The sequence below is a fragment of the Bufo bufo genome, chromosome 11, assembly GCF_905171765.1.
Source record: "Bufo bufo chromosome 11, aBufBuf1.1, whole genome shotgun sequence".
In the NCBI taxonomy this organism is placed as follows: Eukaryota; Metazoa; Chordata; class Amphibia; order Anura; family Bufonidae; genus Bufo; species Bufo bufo.
Window position 1 is genome coordinate 95,895,627 of NC_053399.1, and position 12,847 is coordinate 95,908,473.

At 45.4% G+C, this 12,847-nt stretch overlaps 1 protein-coding gene across 2 annotated transcripts in view; it reads right to left on the reverse strand.

Annotated features, from left to right (window-relative positions):
• LOC120981731 (NACHT, LRR and PYD domains-containing protein 3-like) overlaps positions 1–12,847 on the reverse strand; it is a 190,574-nt gene that overhangs the window by 69,375 nt on the left and 108,352 nt on the right. The window lies entirely within an intron of this gene.

Genomic DNA, 12,847 nt, shown 5'->3' on the forward strand with positions numbered 1-12,847 from the left:
ACCTACACGAATAATGCAAGGGGAGTGTCCATTCTTGTCAGCAAGAAAACTCCACTGCAGATGGAGACGGTTCTGACCGACTCTCATGGTAGATATGTCATCTTGAATTGTTTGATCCGGGGGAGCCCACTGACAGTAGCGGGACTATACATCCCACCTCCATACTGCAGGACCCTTTTAGATGAGATTATGACTAAGATATCACAACTACCGCAATCCCCTTTTATAATACTAGGAGATTTTAACGCAGTACTGAATAATCAGCTGGATGGATAGACTCCAACCCCCAATTAGACATAACCCATCTTTGAAAGATTGGGCAATAGCACATAATTTAGAGGAGTTGTGGAGGTGGAAAAATCCTACTGTCAGGCAGTTTTCCTGTCACTCAGTATCTAATAATACCATGTCACGCATTGACTTAGCATTTGGTAGCCCGGACTCATTACTTATGGTGAGGGATGCGAGCTATTTACCAAGGGGCATCTCAGACCATGCACCGATGCAGGTAATCCTCTCTCAGCCATTAGAAGGTCCGGCTAAAATTTGGAGACTTAACCCTATCTGGTTACAGGTGTTACCAATAGAAGTTAGCTGTAGACAGGAGCTAGAAGAATATTGGAAGGTGAATGAGGGATCGTCTAATCCAGGGTTCCTCAACTCCAGTCCTCAGGGCCCACCTGCCGGTCATGTTTTCAGGATTTCCTTGGTATTGAGCAGGTGATATAATTAGTGTCAGTGCATCAGGACTTACCACAGGTATTCATTCTGAGGGATATTCTCAAATCGTGACCGGTAGGTGGGCCTTGAGGACTGGAGTTGAGGAACACTGGTCTAATCCACTCACTGAATGGGAGGCATGTAAAGCGGTGATGAGGGGAGTCTGTATCTCAGCCAATGCAACCCATAGAGCCGAACTGACGAGTACAAGAAATAGACTAGAAGCTGATCTGGTGGAGGCGGAAAAGGCTTATATTGCAGACTCAAATGAGAATTGTCAGGAGAAATGGTTAACCCTTCAGAGAGACTATAGATTACATGTCACTAAATAAATCCAGAAGTGCCGTCTGGCACAACGGCAGAATATCTTTTCAGATGGAGACAAAAATGGGAAAGCCCTAGCCTATTTGGCGAGGACAGAAACTCCCCAAACGGTGGTGACGGCAATTAAACTAGAGTCTAAGGTGGAGGTATCTAAGCCGGAGGAAGTCTGTGCCCAATTTGCATCTTATTACGCTAAACTCTATGCATCAAGACATGCCCTCATGACTGACAGTCTGAGGGTATACCTAGATCAGATTAAGTTCATGAGACTATATAGGGAAGATAGAGAGAGATTAGATTCCCCAATATCGAGTGCAGAGATTCAGATAGCAATAGGAGCTATGGCCCTACATAAGACCCCGGGTCCGGACGGTTTTCCTGCCAAGTGGTACAAACTATATGCCGAGAATCTTTTTCTGAGGCTACAATAGTGGTGATTCACAAGGCGGGGAAGGCACCGGATCAATGTAGTTCATACTGGCCCATCTCACTTATAAATTCAGATGCCAAAATCTTGGCCATGGTGTTGGCCCTACGATTGACGGGGGTTATCTTATCTATCGTGGGGACAGACCAATCGGGCTTTATGCCGGGGAAATCTACGGATATTAATCTTAGACGCCTTTACACCAATTTACAGATTAAGCATAGGCAATAGAGCCATAGCCTCATTAGATAATGAAAAGGCCTTTGACTAAGTAGAATGGACCATTCTCTGGGAAATATTGGAAAGATTTGGGTTCCCAGGGAACTTTGTGCAGTGGCTACGACTCCTGTATCGAAAACCCACAGCTCGTGTCAGAGTTAATGGATATTTGTCAGACCATAGAGGCACACAGCAGGGATGTCCTTTATTATCCCCTCTGATATTTGCATTGGTGATGGAACCTCTATCGTGTCTCAAATAGTTGCAATCGTATAGAGGGCTGGAACATCGCGGGGATAACTGAGAAGTTATCCTTATACGCAGATGATATGCTGGTGTATTTAGGTGACACAGGTGGGTCGCTGGAGGCGCTTCTGGAAGTAGTGAATAAATATGGCGAATTCTCTGGTCTGAGAGTTAACTGCGCTAAATCAGTGCTGTATCTAGTAGATGGAGGGGAGGGGACACTGGTCTCTTCCAGATCCAAGTTGTTGGTGGTGGATCAATTTAAATATCTGGGAATCATCATACATAAAGATATACAGTAATTTATCCCACTTAATATTTCACCGACCATGGAATACGTTTACCAAAAACTGTAGGCATGGTCTCTGGTGGGACGTATCAACATTTTTAAAATGATAATTCTACCCAAATTACTATATGTATATAGGGCAGCACCAGTTGTCCTCCCGAAACCTAATTTTGTGGCAATTAACAAACTACTGACTCCATTCCTCTGGACCAACACAAAACCTAGATTGTCTAGGGAAACTCTAAAAGCGCCATACACTCGGGGTGGCTTGGCCATACCGGACATGTATAGATATTACTGTGCTGTCCAGTTGACGTACGCAAGCTGATGGGTAAGGGCCGATGCTAACAATCTGGCAGTAGTGCTGGACTCCTTGGATCATATGAGGCTCTGACAAATTTTCGGTACAGAATGGGTAAATATCCAGTTGAACACCTCACCTCTAACATGACTGCGGTAATAAAAATATGAAAAGAACATGTGTGGGTTTGGGGTAATAGCGGAGGTGGAGAGGGATGGTCCCCGGTGTTGCCTTTATGGAGGAATGTAAAGTTACCGGAACTAAATTCACTTCCCGATTGAGTTTTGGCCGAAACATAGAATCAAATATTTGACTCAGTTGTTCTCAGAGGGAGCTTTTAAAATCTTTCCTGAGTTAAAGGAGGAGTTCGGCCTACCCAGGAATAGCCTGTTTAGATATTTTTAATTAAGGCATGCCTGTGCAGAGCAATTTGGTAGTGGTAGGGTCAATATAGAATGTGGAGAGATTGAAAAAATTGTTAGGCACACAAATCTCTGTAAACCAGTATCCTCCTTTTACTCAGCAATCATGTCCCAATTGGTTTCTCCGCTGACCAGAGCCTTGGCAAAGTGGCAGAAGGATATCCCTAGACTACAAGACAGGCATGAAAGAGAGCTTAAGTATAACTGGAGGAGTACAGTCATAAGTGCTAGGGATCAGTTGATACAGGTGAAGTGGTTGCACAGAGTCTATCTGACTCCGGTCAGGCTGGAACGAATGTGTCAACTTAATAGTTCTGTATGCTCTAGATGTAATAGAGTGACTGGCACTCTAATGCACATGATCTGGGAATGTCCGAAAATTGCGGAATTCTGGTCGGCAACTCATGAGTCTCTGAACTTGAAACTGGGATTGCGGACGGTATGCTCCCCTGAGAATAGCCTGTTAGGACTTGTAAAATGATCTGTTGCAAACCAAATACTCTAAAAAACTATATCGACTTCTAATGTTCTATGCTACGAAGTCTATCCTTTTGAATTGGAAGCCCCCGAAAGCTCCCTCAATCCAACATTGGATGCACCTTATAGATGAAGCCTTGCCAATGTATAGAATGACATAGCTGTCTAGAAATAATCCTGAGAGATTTGACAAAATATGAGGTTTGTGGGTGACTGCTAGAACAACGGTGGTCTAAAGGACTGTGGGAGTCCGGCGCCGCCGTGGGGGTGTGTATGAGAGAATAAATGATATTACAATGTATAAGATAATTATTATGAAGCAACAGCGAATAGGCAGTCCTGAAGGAATCACAATGACAGACTTTTAATGACATCTGTTTAACGTACCACACCGTTGCCAACATGTTTCGCTGATTTGTGCGAATCTGGTTCTTTTAACTGTTCATAATGTTTGTTACTTAAAATGACAAATAAAAACTTTAAAAAAAAGTATCATCAGGAGCCCACCCTGTAATATCTTTTTCTAGAGCAAACTTAGAATATTGTGCTACAGAAACGCGCTACCCCTCTCTCACTAGGGGCAGCGCTCCAGCACTGGGACTGCCGTGAAGCGGCCACCGATACTCCAGCTATTTAAAGTCTAAGCCCCACCTACCTACAGGAGGCTAGGGAACACCTCCCACAGCAGAGGAACCGGCATACAAGCTAGCGCTGCGATTAGTAGCGCGTCATGCCGGCCCTGAGCTGTCTCACTCCAGGGGTGGACCCTGTGAGACATCGCTCATCCCAATGAGCAGGGGGGAAAAAAAGGCAGAACTTTTAATAAAATAACCAGCGCAGAGGGATAGATCGCAGGTATACCATAACGGGCCCCAGCAAGTCCCCAGACTACATAAAGAGAATAGCATTCCATACACACAGCCCACTAATGTGATGACATATTGACACATATGACACTGTTATGGGGGATCTGTGGAGGACACACTGTTATGGGGGATCTGTGGAGAACACACTGTTATGGGGGATCTGTGGAGGACACATTGTTATGGGGGATCTGTGGAGGACACACTTATGGGGGATCTGTGGAGGACACACTGTTATGGGGGATCTGTGGAGGACACACTGTTATGGGGGATCTGTGGAGAACACACTGTTATGGGGGATCTGTGGAGGACACACTGTTATGGGTGATCTGTGGAGGACACACTGTTATGGGGGATCTGTGGAGGACACACTGTTATGGGGGATCTGTGGAGGACACACTGTTATGGGGGATCTGTAGAGGACACACTGTTATGGGGGATCTGTGGAGGACACACTGTTATGGGGGATCTGTGGTGGACACACTGTTATAGGGATCTGTGGAGGACACACTGTTATGGGGGATCTGTGGAGGACACACTGTTATGGGGGATCTGTAGAGGACACACTGTTATGGGGGATCTGTGGAGGACACACTGTTATGGGGGATCTGTGGTGGACACACTGTTATAGGGATCTGTGGAGGACACACTGTTATGGGGGATCTCTGGAGGACACTTATGGGGGATCTCTGGAGGAAACACTGTTATGAGGGATCTGTGGAGGACACACTGTTATGGGGATCTGTGGAGGACACACTGTTATGGGGGATCTGTGGAGGACACACTGTTATGGGGGATCTGTGGAGGACACACTGTTATGATGGATCTGTGGAGGACACACTGTTATGGGGGATCTGTGGAGGACACACTGTTATAGGGGATCTGTGGAGGACACACTGTTATGGGGGATCTGTGGAGGACACACTGTTATGATGGATCTGTGGAGGACACACTGTTATGGGGGATCTGTGGAGGACACACTGTTATAGGGGATCTGTGGAGGACACACTGTTATAGGGGATCTGTGGAGGACACACTGTTATGGGGGATCTGTGGAGGGCACACTGTTATGGGGATCTGTGGAGGACACTTATGGGGGATCTGTGGATGACACAAAAGACATGTCCTATGCTTTGAGGAGTGGAGACACAGATCAGAAGCTCAGGAAACACTCAGAAGTCCTTCCGTGGCTTTCGGAGGCTCCATAGTACGGCCTCATGCACACAAACGTATCTTCCATCCATGTTCAATCTGACAGCGCACAGACCTGTTTACTTCTACGGCTCTGCCAAAAAACAAGACGGACAGCAGAGGGAGGAGATGACGTCAGGAAGACGCGGCGTGCACACAGAAGGGTCCGTATTCTGCAGATCCACTGTTTGTTGTGTGCACGAGGCCTTTACCTTAGAAAGCAGCTGCTGTGCCTCCTGCATTGGTCGTCAGGACCATGAGAACTGCTGCAGAATCAGTCCAGGGAAGGATGCTGATAAGTAACAGCAGTACATGCAGAGCGGTATAACGGTATGACGGGGGAAGGGGAGCACTTACTGTGCGGTGTGACTGTCGCCGGATATGCTGAGCGGTGTGCAGTTCTCCAGTGCTGGGCTGGGGGCTCAGAATACCAGTCTGCAGGAAGTCACCCTCCTCCTCCTCCTGACTGGTCGGTGATCTCCATCAGTGACTGTGAGCCAAAACCTGGGGCAGATCTTTCCCTTCTACCTCATGTCTGGAGGCTTCACTCCTGGTTCTGGCTCAGTAAGCCACAGTCACTGTGAAGATGTCCTCCTGTGTTGTCCATAGTTGTATCTGCTAGAAGGTACAACGTCATACACTGACGAGCGCTGATATAAAGAGGGGACATGGATGAGGCGAGCCCTGCCCTCTCACTGACGTCCACCACAACATCACAGTGTTTTAAGGCCACGTTCACACACAGCAGATTTTGTGGCAGAAATTTCAGCTCCAGTCACCTGAATGGGACCTGCAGAAATCCACGTGTTCGCTGTCGCATTCAGGAGAAAGACACCGCTTCTCGGTCACCGAAATTTCCCGCAACAAAATCTTCCATAAGTGAAGGCAAGGACGAAACGACCATGAAAGGGGGGTTGGCAACCGCTGCAGGGCCGCACAGGCGGGGGCTGGGCCTGTAGGCCCCTTTCAGACGAGGGGGTGTCTCGCTGCGGACGCCCAGCACTATAGCGTTATACTGATTTCTGATGCGATATAGCGCAGTTCTGGAATGTGTTGTACTGCAGTGACAGCATTATGGCAGTGTTATCCAAGACAGTCCGGAACTGTAAGGGTTACATAGCATCAGAAATCAGTATAATGCTGGGAGTCCGCAGCGAGACACCCGCTCCTCTGAAGGGGCCTTAGTCTCCCACATCCCCCCTGCCAGATTTATATATAGATGAGTTATATAGCTGTTTACAGCCATTAGCAAAAGCTGAAGGATCTGTGATGTCATCATCATGTGATCAGTGCAATGGGCGGAGCTTAGCAGTGAGAGGAGAGCAGGTGGTGAAGGACTTGTGATGTCAGGTTACATGAGGGGACCCGGCTGTGTGTGAGGATTCAGTGTAAGAGCCAGGGAAATGCTGGGAGTTGTAGTTCTCTTTCTTATACCTCCTTTTGTAATGTTCTCTGATATCACATAATAGCTTAGACATGCTGGAAGGTTCTGTTCTCTCATCTTCTCCTGTAATATCCTCAGATATTACATAACAGGCTGGACATGCTGGGAGTTATAGTCTTGTCCTCTTATACCTCCTCCTGTAATGTCCTCTGATATCACATAATAACAGTCTGAACATGCTGGGAGTTATAGTCGTGTCCTCTTATACCTCCTCCTGTAATGTCCTCTGATATCACATAATGACAGTGTGGACATGCTGGGAGTTGTGGTTGTCTCCTGTAATGTCCTCTGATATCACATAATAACAGTCTGGACATGCTGGGAGTTATAGTCTTGTCCTCTTATACCTCCTCCTGTAATGTTCTCTGATATCACATAATAACAGTCTGGACATGCTGGGAGTTATAGTCTTGTCCTCTTATACCTCCTCCTGTAATGTTCTCTGATATCACATAATAACAGTCTGGACATGCTGGGAGTTGTGGTTGTCTCCTGTAATGTTCTCTGATATCACATAATAACAGTCTGGACATGCTGGGACTTATACTCTTGTCTTCTTACACCTCCTCCTGTAATGTCTGATATCCGTAATAACAGTCTGGGCATGCTGGGAGTTGTGGTTGTCTCCTCCTATAATGTCCTCTGATATCACATAATAGCCTGGACATGCTGGGAGTTGTGGTTGTCTCCTCCTATAATGTCCTCTGATATCACATAATAATAGCCTGGACATGCTGGGAGTTGTGGTTGTCTCCTCCTATAATGTCCTCTGATATCACATAATAACAGCCTGGACATGCTGGGAGTTGTAGTCCTTACCTCTTATACCTCCTCCATGTAATAACACCCTCCTGGAGGCAGCAAGGAAAGGTGTTCAGTATCTGGTCAGTAAAGCCCAGATGTATCTTCTAGTGTAATATGGCTGACGCCGTTCTGTAGACTGTGGTTTCCTTACTGTGTGTTGTCGTCACCCTCTTTCCTGGGTGACAGTGGCAGTGCCAATACACCCAGCGATGACTACTGAGTGTGTGTGGGGCACAACCAGTTACACCCCTGGATGGCCCCCAGACTGCTCCAAGGTCCATCTCTCACTGCTTCTGACATCTAATAGGTCTTTGCTGCCGTCTCCTACCGTCTTTACGCACAGGAAACGCCTGCTCAGCCAATCACTGGCCGTCGTGATGACCCCGCCTCAGGCACTGAGTGCGAGCCCTGCCCCCACTTCAGTTTACCTGCCCGCCATCTCTATTGTAGTGAAGGTGGATTTAAATCTACAGCATGTCAGGGCGCGGCTGGGAGTTTTTATTCTTGCAATTGTTTTCATTAAAAAGCCTATTTTTTTATTGGAATTTTTTCTTCATATTTTTTTTTTCTTTACTTTCATTTAACCACTTAATAGTCGCAAGTTGACTATAACAGGAAATCATTTGATTGCTTCTAAAATAAAATGCATTATCCCTATAGTGCATTGCATTTTAAGGCCAGTGCTATACTGACATTGATAAGAGGCACAGGCTTGGGGCCTACATCAGGTCCCAGTCTGCCTATACTCACATTTGCAGGGTGACAATTGGAGACCACTTACGTGAAGCAGGCGCCATTGCTCATAGCATGTAACGGGTTAAATAAACAGCCCGGATCTGCACTGCTGATGGTCTGGGCTGTTAGAGCAGGAGCGCAGCTCTCCACTAAGGGTCCATTCACACGTCTGCAATTTCGTTCCGCATTTTGCATAATGGAATTGCGGACCCATTCGTTTCTATGGGGCAGCATGATGTCCGCAATTCCGATCCCGAAAAAAAATAGAACATGTCCTATTCTTGTCCGCAATTGCGGACAAGAATAGGCATTTTCTATTAAGTGCTGTTGATGTGCGGTCCGCAAAATGCAGAATGCACATCGCCGATGTCCGTGTCTCCAGATCCGGGAGTTGGGGAAGCCAAGAATTATACAACAAATAGACATTTTAGGGATTATTTATTAAGACCGGCGATTTAGACGCTGCGCTGGCGGTGCCAAGGTTTTGTTGAGGAGCAGGCCTCTACATGACTTTGGTGCTTAGTGCCTTCGGCTGTGTGACATGCTTTAACCCTAGAAGCGGAAGTATTCTTTTATCAGATTATGCCCCAGTTACTATTTCCTTCACCATACCAAATATGCCTAAAACAGAATTTAGATGGAGACTCGATGAGACTCTTTTACGTAGTCCTCACATTACAAAGCGCACCGGCCTGCTAGAAGAGTACTTCCGATTAAACGAGTCCACAGTCGTATCCCCAATGATACTATGGGATGCACATAAAACAGTCATTAGAGGCCACTTGATAGCTCTAGGAGCTTATACGAAAAATCAAAAACAGAAAAAGATTGCAGAACTTACCTTGGAAATTTCCAGGCTGGAAACGCAAAACATAGAAGAACGCTGGATACTGCTACTTTGGCGCACCTGGAGACCCTGAGATCGGAATGAAAAAATATATTGAACGCTAACACAGCCAAACTTTTCCTCTCAACCCAATATAAATACTATGCACATGGTAATAACATAGTAACATAGTACATAAGGCCGAAAAAAGACATTTGTCCATCCAGTTCGGCCTGTTATCCTGCAAGTTGATCCAGAGGAAGGCAAAAAAACCCTGTGAGGTAGAAGCCAATTTTCCCCACTTTAGGGGAATAAAAAATTCCTGGATCAACGACCCCTCTCTAGTAGCTATAGCCTGTAATATTATTACGCTCCAGAAACACATCCAGGCCCCTCTTGAATTCCTTTATTGTACTCACCATCACCACCTCCTCAGGCAGAGAGCCTCAAAATTTATGTTTTCTCAACTTAAAAAGAGGAAAGCTGCGGCCTATATATCTCAAATTCAGTCCCAGGATTCGCAATTAATCCATAAAACAGATTTGATAGCAGAACAATTTTGCATATACTATAAACAACTATACAATCTACGTCCAGACAAGCTTGAGGAAACTACAAATACAATCATGGCTGAGTACATTGCATATGCCCTCACTGTCCACAGCCCAGATGGCCAAGCTAAATTCCCCTTTTACGCTATCGGAACTGCAAACAGCTTTAAAGGACTCCCCTCTTAACAAAAGCCCAGGTCCTGATGGACTCCCAATCCTTTTATTATTCTACCTTCAAAGAAGTTTTATTACCCAGATTATTACATGTTTGCAATAAGGCAAGAGAAGGTGTAGCCTTCTCCAGGGATATGTTATCAGCACAGATTACTATAATACCCAAACCTAACAAGGACCACACACTCTGCTCGAATTATAGGCCAATTTCTCTTTTAAATAACGACCTAAAACTATATGCTAAATTGTTAGCCAACAGACTAAAAATGTACCTACCAAAACTCATTTCGGCAGAGCAAGTAGGTTTCATCCCTGGTAGAGAAGGGAAAAACAATATTATCAGAATTATTCAGCTCATGCAATTTGCTAAAAAAAAAAGTATACCGTTGGCCATGCTCAGTATGGACGCTGAAAAGGCCTTTGACAGGGTAGACTGGTTATTCATGTCACAAACCATGGCTAAATTCGGCATTCCGGACACCTTCATAGCAGGGGTTATGGCTATGTACCAGGAATCCACAGCACGGGTCCTAGTAAACGGCACCCTCTCTCTAAGATTCCCTATAACAAATGGCACGAGACAAGGATGCCCCCTTTCGCCTTTGCTATTTGTCTTAGTAATAAGGACTCTCCTGCAGTCTTTTAGACAAAACACAGACATTGTGGGTATGTCTGTGGGAGGCACAACTCATAAGACCGCTGCCTTTGCAGATGACGTTCTGCTGCTGATCACAAATCCCAAAATTGCGCTCCCAGCTGTTGTGTCAGACCTACAGATTTTCCATACACTATCTAACTTCTCAGTGAACCTTTCAAAATCCACGGTTTTAAATGTGTCTATCCCAGCAAAAGACTTGAATGAGTTAAAGGAACTCACCTCCTTTCAGTGGACCTCGCAATCAGTAACATTTTTAGGAGGTAAACTAACACCTGAATTCTCTCACCTGTTCAGAGAAAACTTCCTCCCACTACCTAAACGGCTTGAAGACTTGATAAGTTCATGGGATATACCATTTGACTCCTGGTTCCGCCGTAGAGTGTTAATTAAGTCAATACTTATGCCCACTATATTATAATACCTCCAAGCTCTTCCTATACCAATCCCTAAAGAATATTTTACAAAACTGCTAAAAATTATCTCGAGATTCCTTTGGGGGGTAGAAAAGCTTGACTGTCGTATAAACAAATAATCTAGCGCCCTGCAGCGGGAGGCCTTGGGATACCAGATCTATACACATATCACAAAGCGAAAGTGTGCTCTAGGTGCCTAGACTGGCGGAGACCTCTCGAAAATCGATTAGACATAGTAGTTGAGAATAGCATATCTTCCCTTCCGATCCGTTCCCTGCTCTTTTTAGACCGCCACCATATGAATAACATAATACGTTCCCGCAGCCCCATCACTGGATATACACTACGGATGTGGAGGGATTCAAATTGGTTGTCACAATTATCTCCGAACTATCAAGTATTATTACAAGCAAGAGACATATTTCTCAACTCCTCTACTCATTTTCAGGAAACTCTACCAGAGAGAGCGAAAAAGATGTCATCCTCAGCCCTTGACATATGCCCAGACAATGATGTCCCGTCAATTGAAAACCTGCAGGTCCATCCTTTAATGGCTGGCCTGTCTACTTTCCATTTGGCGCATTTTAGTCAATGTATGAAAGAACACCTATTGAGATTTTCCAACCCTACAGAACATTCCCTATTCGAAAAATTGGCTTTACAAGTCGAAGAGCCAAAAGGCAAAATATCAAAGTTATACAATCTTCTACTATCCCTAATTGGTTCTGACAATCAACTTTACATTACCCGTTGGGGAAAAGATCTTGACATCACATTCACCCGCAATGAAATCAAAACCCGTCCAGGGTATCCAGGTGCGCCAGACTACAGGAAAACAGCTATAAGATACTATCACAATGGTACTACACACCACATCGCCTCAACCGTATTCAAATGTCATCCCGGAGTGTTGGAGATGTAGAGGTGAAGTGGGCACTCATGGCCACATTTGGTTGACCTGTGATAAAATTAAACCCTTGCAACTTGTTTGCAAAACTATTTCAGACCTCACTAAAATTAATATCACTGCATCCCCGAAGTTGTGCCTTTTTGGGCTATACAGTGATCTTAGATGCCCAAGTCCTACACGTACCTTATGCACTATTCTGTTAGCGGCAGCTAGATTATTAATTGCAGTAAGTTGGAAGTCTTTGGACCCTCCCACAAAGCCACATTGGATTCAGAAGTGTGATCAGTTATATCGCCTAGAACAGATAGCACACTGGGACTCCAACACAGCTCATAAATTTGAGAGTATTTGGGGACCTTGGAAAAAATTCTGAAACTTTTCAGACACCTGAACTTGCAGGATATATAAAACGTTAAGGGATCTCTAGCTTCTGGTATGATATGTGTTTTGTGTGTATAGATAGAACCCCTCATTGACAATTACAACACTCTATGAATCACTCAACCCAACTAAGTTACATTTTTGCAATGCCATTTTATGAAATGCTCCTGTACAGCTCGGGTCCTCCTATCGTCAGGTCAGCGTTATACACGGCATACTGTACCCAGTCTCCATTATTTGTCACTTTCTGCACAATGCCCTAGGCACCAGATGGTTGATGGGAGGGCAGATGTTTGACGTTATAGAGCAGTGATGGCGGGACCTCCAGGGGGAAAAGACGCGATATTAACTGATGAGCGCTCATTAGTAAAGAGCAGGAGGAGCAGGGAGCAGTCAGTATGTCACCGCTAGCGGGGCACTGATGTTACTCACTGCCCCCTGGTCCTCTTCACCCGGCGCTGGCACGACCCTA